Here is a 9,034-nt window from a genome sequence, read left to right as displayed (position 1 = left end):
ATGCGCACTTGGGCTGCTTCCAAATCTTGGCTGTTGTAAATACTACGGCAATGAACATAGGGATGCATATATTCTTTCAAATTAGAGTTCGGGTTTCTTCTGACATATTCCCAGAAATGAAATTGCTGGGTCATAAAGCAGTTCCATTTTTAATTTTTTGAGGAGACTCCATATGCTTTCCACAGTGGCTGTACCAATCGGCATTCCCACCAACAATTCATGAGGGTTCCTTTTTCTCCACATCCTTACCAACATTTGTTTGTTGATTTATTGATGATAACCTTTCTGACAGGTATGAAGTAATATCTCATTGTAGTTTAATTTACATTTCTCTAATGATTAGTAACTTTGAGCATCTTTTCATATGTCTATTGGCCATCTGCATGTCTTATTTTAAAAGTGTCTATTCAGGTCCTTTGCCCATTTTTTAATTGGACTGCTTTTTGGTATTGAGTTTCATAAGTTCTTTCTAAATTTTGGATGTTAACCCTCGATCAGATGTATAATTGTCAAATGTGTTCTCCCATTCAGTGGGCTGTTTTTTCATTTTGCTGATGGTCTTCTTTGCCATGCAAAAACTTCTTAGTTTGATGGAATCTCGTTTGTTTATTCTTTCCTTTTTATTCTATGCCTGAGGAGATATTAGAAAATATTTTGGTAGGCGATATGTCGAAGATTTTATTGCCTATGTTTTCTTCTAGGATCTTTATATGTTTGAGTCTAACATTAATGTATTTGATCCATTTTGAGTTTATTTTTATGCATGGTATAAGAAGATGGCCTACTTTTCATTCTTTGCATATATTTATCCAATTTTCCCAACACAATTTATTGAATAGACTATCTTTATTGTATGCTCTTGCCTCCTTTATCCAATATTAATTTACCATAAAGGTTATTTGGGATTATTTATGGACTCTCTATTACGTTCCATTGATCTATATGTCTGTTTTTATGTCAGTACCATGCTGTATTGATTACTATGGCCTTGTAGTATAGTTTGATATTAGGTAGTGTGGTTTCCCCCAACTTTGTTATTTCTCAAGATTGCTGTGGCTATTCATAGTTTTTTGTGGTTTCATATTAATTTTTGGAATATTTGTTCTAGTTCTGTGAAATACACCATTAGTAGCTTGATAGAAATTGTGTTGAATATATAGATTGAATCTATAGTATGGATATTTTAATGATGTCAATTCTTCCTATTCAAGAATACAGTATATGCTTCCACTTACTTGTATTTTCTTCAGTCTATTTCTTCAGTGTCTTATTATTTTCTGACTGAAGGTCTTTTACATCTTGGTTGAAACTTATTCCTAGGTATTTATTTTATTCTTTCTGAAGCAATTGTGAATGGGGTGGGTTTTTTAAATTTCTCTTTCTGATAGTTCATTATTGGTGTATAAATATGCAACTAATTTCTGGATTTAAATTTTGTATCCTGATACTTTACTGAATTCATTGTCAGTTTTAGTAGTTTTTTGGTGGAATCTTTAGGGTTCTCCATACAGTTTTATGTCATCTGCAAATAATGACAATTTGACTTCTTCCTTCCTAATTTAGATGCCTTTTATTTCTTCTTGTCTGACTGTTGTGGCTAGGGCTTCCAGTACTATGGTGAATAAGAGTGGTGAAAGCAGACATCCCTATCTTGTTCTTGATCTTAAGGGAAACACATTTTCTGCCCCCTATTATGTTGGCTGTGGTTTTGTCATATATGGCTTTTTTTTTTTTCATTATATTGAGGTATGTTTCTTCTATTTCCACTTTGCTGACAGTTTTTTTTTTAAATCATAAATGGGTGCTGAGTTTGATCAAATGCTTTTTCTGCATCTATTGACATGATCATGCGATTTTTATCACTCCTTTTGTTTATGTGGTGCATCACATTTATTGATTTGTGGATATTCTACCAAACTTACATCCAGAAATAAAGCTTACTTGGTCATGGTGTATGATCTTTTACTGTATTTCTGGATCTGGTTTGCTAATATAGTATTTTGTTGAGAATTTTAGCATCTATGTTCATCAGGGATATTGGCCTATAATTTTCTTTTTTGGTAGTGTCTTTATTTGACTTAATTGTAATCTGTCTATTCAGATTTTCTGATTTTTTTCTAATTCAGTTTTGAAAGATTGTACGTTTCTAGCAATTTATCCATTTTGTCCAATTTTTGACATATAGTTTTTTATCATATTATCTTACAATTCTTTGTAATTCTTTGGTGTCAGTTTTACTTCATGGTTAAATGTTTGTCAATTTTGTTTATTTTTTCAAAGAACTATGTCTGGATTTCATTGATCTTTTGTATTGTTTTTTTAGACCCTACTTTATTTATTTCTACTCTGATCGTTTTTTTAAAGTTATATTTAAGAAGATTAAGTCTTTTTAAAATTGTTTTTATTGATTTGAGAAAAAGAGAGAAAAGCATCAACTTGCCATTCTACTTAGTTGTTTCACTTATTTCTGTACTCATTGATTGCTTCTCATATGTGCCTTGACTGGGGATCGAACTTGTGACATCGGTGCACTGGGATGATGCTTTATCTTCTGAGACACCCAGCGAAGGCCTCTGCTCTGATTTTCATTATTTCTATTCTACTCACTTTGGACTTTGTTCGTTGTTCTTTTGCTAGTCCCTTTAAGTGTAAAGGGAACTGTTTATTTGAGATTTTTTTCTGTTTCCTGAGATAGTCTTGTAATGTCATGAACTTACCTCTTAGTACTGCTTTTACTGTGTCCCATAGATTTCAGGTTGTTATGTTTTTATTTTCACTTGATCTCATTGTTAACCCATTTATATTTAGTGACATGTTATTTAGCCTCCATGCGTTTGTGTGTTTTTCAGGGTTTTTTTTTTGGGGGGGGGGGGTTGGTATTTTTCCGAAGCTGGAAACGGGGAGAGACAGTCAGACAGACTCCTGCATGCGCCCCACTGGGATCCACCCAGCATGCCCACCAGGGGGCGACACTCTGCCCACCAGGGGGCGATGCTCTGCCCCTCCGGGGTGTCGCTCTGCCGCAACCAGAGCCACTCTAGCGCCTGGGGCAGAGGCCAAGGAGCCATCCCCAGCGCCAGGGCCATCTCTGCTCCAATGGAGCCTCGGCTGTGGGAGGGGAAGAGAGAGACAGAGAGGAAGGAGGGGGGGTGGAGAAGCAAATGGGCGCTTCTCCTATGTGCCCTGGCCAGGAATCGAACCCGGGTCCCCCGCATGCTAGGCCGATGCTCTACCGCTGAGCCAACCGGCCAGGGCCAGGGTTTTTTTTTTCTTATGATTGAATTCTAGTTTAATATCATTATTGTCAGAGAAGATGTTTGATATGATTTCAATCTTATCAAATCTTAAATTAATTGAGACTTGTTTTATGCCATAACTTGTGGTTTATCTTGGAAAATGTTTCATGTGAAAATGTTCTATTCTTGAAAAGAAAGTATATTCTGCTGCTTTAGGGTGAAATACTCTGATGATATCAATTAAATCCATCTGATCTAGTGTATCACTTAGGCCATGGTTTCCTTGATTTTCCTTCTGGAAAATCTATTCGTTGATGTCCTTGGGGTTTTACAATCCCCTACTATGACTGTATTACTGTTCATCTTTCCTTTTAGTCCTTCAAGATTTACCTTATATATTTAGTTGCTCTTATGTTGGGTACATAAATGTTTACAAAGATTAAATCCTCTTGTTGGATTATTCCCTTTATCATTATACACTGTCCTTCTTTGTCTCTTACTAGAAATTTTGATTTATAATTTATTTTGTCTGAAATAAGTGTTGCTGCTTCAGTTCTTTATTTTTTATTTCTATTTGCATGAAATGTTATTTTCCATCCCTTCACTTTCAGTCTGTGTGTATCTTTTGTTCTTGGTGGGTCTCCTAGGGACAGCATATAGATGGGTCTTACTTTCTTATCCATTCAGCTACCCTATGTCTTTTGATTAAAAATTTAAGTTAATTACATTTAAATTGATTATTGATAGGTACATATTTATTGCCATTTTATTTTTTTATAACTGTTCTTCTGTTTTTTGTTTCTTCTTCTTCTACTACTTCATCTTCTTCTTCAAGAAGACTCTTTAACATTTCTTATAATACTGGTTTGGTGGTAACAAACTGAAACTCTTTATTTCTTTGTCAATTTTAAATGATAGCTTTGCTGAGTAAAGTAGTCTTGTTATATGTTCTTGCTTTTTCATCCCTTTGAATATTTTATGCCAATCCTTTCTGGACTAGAATGTTTCTGTTGAAAAATCAGCTGCACGCTTATAGGCACTCCTTCATAGGTGACTGACTATCTTTTTTATTTAAGGAGAACCTTTGTCATTTTAATTATGATGTATCTTGGTGTGAGCTTCTTTGAGTTCATCTTGTTTGGGACTCTATGTGCTTCCTGGGACTTGTGTGTCTGTTTTCTTTCACCAGGTTAGGCAAGTTTTTAGCCATTATTCTTCAAATAGGTTCTTGATCTCTTGTTCTCTCTCTTCTCCTTCTGTTACCCTAATGATGTGAATATTATTATGCTTCAATTGTCTGGAAGGTCCCTTAAGCTATCCTCATTTTTTAAAATTCTTTCTTATTTTTGCTGCTCTGATTGGGTGCTTTCTGCTACCTTGTCTTCCAAATCACTGATTCAATTTTCTGTTTTATCCAACCTATTGTTTATTCTTTCTAGTGTATTCTTCATTCCAGATACTATATTCTTCACTTCTGACTCGTTCTTTTCTATGGCTTCTATATCCTTTTTCATGCTTTTGTAGTATTCACTGTTTTTCTTGAGCATCATTATAAACATTTTTTTTAACTCTGTATCTGATAAATTGCTTGCCTACATTTCATTTAGTTCTTTTTCTGGAAATTTCTCTTGTTCTTTTATTTGAGTCATGTTTCTTTGTCTCTTCATTTTGGCTGCCTTTTTGTGTTTGTTTCTATGTAATTGGCAGATATGTGATGACTCCTAATCTTGGTAGGTTGGCCTTAGTAAGAAGTGATCTGTGGGACCCAGTGACACAGTCTTCTTTGTCACTTGAGCTGAGTGCAACAGGAATGTCCCTTGTGTGGGTTATGTAGTTTCTTCTTTTGTAACTGAGCCTTGATTGTTATTGAGCTGTTAGTGCAGGAGGTTGACCCTCAAACTATCTGACTGTGAGGATGAACTCTGACCACAGTGTATGAGCTGCTGGGCAGGTGCTGACCACACGGAGCAGATCTCACTTCAGCAGTGTCTGTCACATGCCGAGATCTGCCTCTGGATGTGTCACTTGGGAAGCTAATTGGATCCCGCTGTGATGTTTTCTGGCCACTGCATGTGTTGGTTCTGGGGCCTCTTGGGAAGGACGTTGCTGTAAGAAAATGTCACACCCTGCCTGTGACTGGCCCTTGGCAACCTCTTTTAACTTAAAAAGCTATCCATCATTTGTGGCATCTCTGTTGGGCATGGGTATGTGCTGGAAGGAACAAGCTGCACACCAAAGCTGGCTTTTACCAGGCCCAGGCCCAGGCCCAGGGACAGGTCAGCAATAGTCCCAAGACATTCTGAGACCTGCCTCTGCCTGCCTCTGCCTGCTGGTTGCCTGTTAGGCTCAGTCATTGAAGAAACTTCTGGCTGTACTCAATGCAATCACTCATCCAACAAGCTTGGTAAATGAACCAAATGCCATCTCTCTCAAGTGAAGGAATACAGAGCATTGGCAACATTTTTTGGCAGATAATATAGCCCTTCATTATCTAGGTTTAGTGTACTGTTACATTGTGTTCTGTAACTTAACAATCAATGTATTATGTGTTTAAAAAACAAAAACTTCTTCTGGTTACAACTGTAAATTGATACATAGTGATTATCTTCTATGAAAGCAATTATGAGTTTGCAGCAGCCTTCTTCATGGAAATAATTCCCATTTCAGAAATTACAAAATTTTCAAGAGAACAGAGCAAATTCCATTCTGTTCTCATAGAATGATTCCTACCAGAAACTCTTAAATTAGTAAATAAGGTTAGACATGCTACTAAGAGATAGTCAATGTTTATTTTGTTAAAAAATATGCTATTACCATGACCAGCCATTTTGCTACAAATATTTTTAATTACTTTGAATAAATTCTGTGATTCTCCTTATAAATTATAGTTATGCTCTGACTTCATGTGATTTATGGATTAATCAGGAACTTTTGAGAAAAAGTGACAGAAGCTTACCTTAAAAGTTTTTGGGGAGAAGAAAGATGGCGACTGAGTAGGTGGATGTGCCAAGTTCCACCTCCCAGAAGCAAAGTGGATTACAAACTAATTTTAAGAACTATCATCTGGAAAACCAACTTTGGACTAAACTTAGAGGACTTTTCAACCAAGGAACACTGAAGAAGCCACATTAAGACTGGTAGGAAAAACAGAAATGTGGAGAAGGCTGCCCAGCTCCCCAGAGCAAATGGCAGCTGGGAGAGACTCGCGTAATGGGAAGTGAGTTTAGCAGAAAGGGGAGGGTCCTAAGTTCCAGGAACAAAGCCCCAGCCTGCATCCCCAGAGCCTAAAAGAGGCATATGTACAGTATTTAGCTGGAAACAAGTCAGGATACTGTTTGTGAAAAAGAGACTGATTTCTCAGACACAGAATTCTTCTTAAAGGGACCGCACAGAATACCTCTCTCACAACCACTCATCTGGGGCTCCGGGGGACAAGGAGAGAGGTGAGAACTGAAGTAGCAGAAAGAGAGTGTAATCTAGGAGGCACAGGGAGAAACATTTTGAGAGACAGCCACCCTAACCCCTGGGTTGAGTCACTTCCCAAATATGAAGTGAATATTTCCCCTGGAAACAGCAATACAAGCAAAGGGAAGCAGGACACCAGCCAAACAAGCTCTCCCACGGCACTCAGAGCAGAGTCACTTAGAAAAAGGGAGCTTTTGGGACTACAGTAGTGAGTCTCAGGGTCTGAGCTGCAGCTCACCCACCCACACAGCTGAGGGCTCACCCGAGGATGGGTGGCGGGACACAGAAGCGTGGTTCTGTCAGCAAGGGTGGAAGTCGGCTGGCCACCACTAAGGCCCAGGTGTGAGCTCAGTCTTGCACGGCTGGGGAGGAAGGGAAGTGCAAAAGTGGGCAAGCCCAGCTGCAGGCCACCTGCAATCCAGGCTGTGGGGAAAGGGCAGGAGCCCTGGAAGGGGCAGAGAACTGCCCTTGAGCAAGGGGGCAGGAGCACAGCCTTGCCCCGCCTGCGGAACCAAGGCTTGTGGCCACACTTGGAAGCCAGCTCCTCCCGCAGTAGTGCAGCCAAAAGCGCAGAACAGGTGGAGTCCCACGCAGCCAGTGGAGCCAAGGCTTGCAGCCATCCCAGGAGCGGGCTCCTCCTGAAAGGGTGGGGCAAAAGCCCGGAATCAGGCAGAGACCCACAGCTGAGCAAAGGTGCTCAACCCTGCCATCAGGGTCAAGCATAACACCACCCATGGGGCGGGGCAAAGGCCAAGTCCACCGAGGCTAGTATACCCAAGCACATGATAACAACCACTCCCATGAAGGAGAGGCAGAAACCACAGCAACAGCCCCAGTGGGCAGGCACTGGCAAGGCGCATACCTGAATGCCCTAGGCAGCAACAGCAGAAGGGGTGGTGGGCATGCAGACAGGGCACACCTACAGAACACAGAGTACACACCCAGTGGACTCCAGTGGCCAAAACCTTCTTTTACACAGACAAAATGAGAAAGCAGAGAAATGCAACACAAATGAATCAAGAGAAATCCCCAGAAAAGGACCAGAATGAGTCAGATATAACCAAATAACCAGATGCGGTGTTTAAAATAACAATTGTTAGGATGCTTAAAGATATTAGAACATCAATAGATAGTCATTACAAAGACCTAAATAAAGAGATAACAAATATAAAAAAGAACATTAAAATAAAAAAGAATCAGTCAGATGACAAATACATTATCCGAAAGGAAGAACACAATGGAAGGAATTAAAAGCAGGTTGGATGAAGCTGAGAATTGAATCAGCAAGTTAGAGGACAAGATAAATAAAGGCACGGAAGCAGAGCAAAAAAAAGAAAAGAGACTCAAAAAGTCTGAAAAAAACTCTAAGAGAACTCTGTAAAAACATGAAGAGAAATAACATTCACATCATAGGGGTTACTGAAGAAGAAGAGAAAGAACAAGGGATAGAGACTTTGTTCAAACATATCACAGCTGAAAACTTCCCTCAATTAAGGCAGGAAAACATCTCACAAGTTCAAGAAGCACAAAGAACTCCATTAAAGAGAAACCCAAAGAAATCTACACCAAGACACAACATAATTAAAATACCAAAGCTAAGTGATAAAGAAAGAATATTAAAAGCTGCTAGAGAAAAAAAGACTATTACCTACAAAGGAGCCCCCATAAGGATGACTTCTGATTTCTCAACAGAAACACTTGAGGCCAGAAGGCAATGGCAAGAAATATTCAAAGTAATGCAAAACAAGAGCCTACAACCAAGAATACTTTATCCAGCAAGGCTATCGTTTAAAATTGAAGGAGAAACAAAAAGCTCTCCAGACAAAAAAAAACTCAAGGAATTCACTACAACCAAACCAAGACTGCAAGAAATACTAAGGGGCCTGTTGTAAACAGATCAAAGGACAAAAAGAATATAGCAAAAGAGGAATACAGTTTTAAAGAATAAAATGGCAATAAACAATTACATATCAATAATAACCTTAAATGTAAATGGATTAAATGATCCAATCAAAAGACATAGGGTAGCTGCGTGGATAAGAAAACAGGACCCATACATATGCTGTCTACAAGAGACACACCTTAAAACAAAAGGTGCCCATAGACTGAAAAGAAAAGGATGGAAGCCCTGGCCAGTTGGCTCAGTGGTAGAGCGTCAGACTGGCGTGTGGAAGTCTCAGGTTCGATTCCCAGCCAGGGCACACAGGAGAGGCACCCATCTGCTTCTCCACCCCTCCCCCTCTCCTTCCTCTCTGTCTCTCTCTTCCCCTCCTGCAGCCGAGGCTCCACTGGAGCAAGGATGGCCCGGGCGCTGGGGATGGCTCCTTGGCTGC

Source organism: Saccopteryx leptura, chromosome 1 (assembly GCF_036850995.1).
Source record: "Saccopteryx leptura isolate mSacLep1 chromosome 1, mSacLep1_pri_phased_curated, whole genome shotgun sequence".
Classification (NCBI taxonomy): Eukaryota; Metazoa; Chordata; class Mammalia; order Chiroptera; family Emballonuridae; genus Saccopteryx; species Saccopteryx leptura.
Note: the sequence above shows the minus strand (reverse complement) of the source record.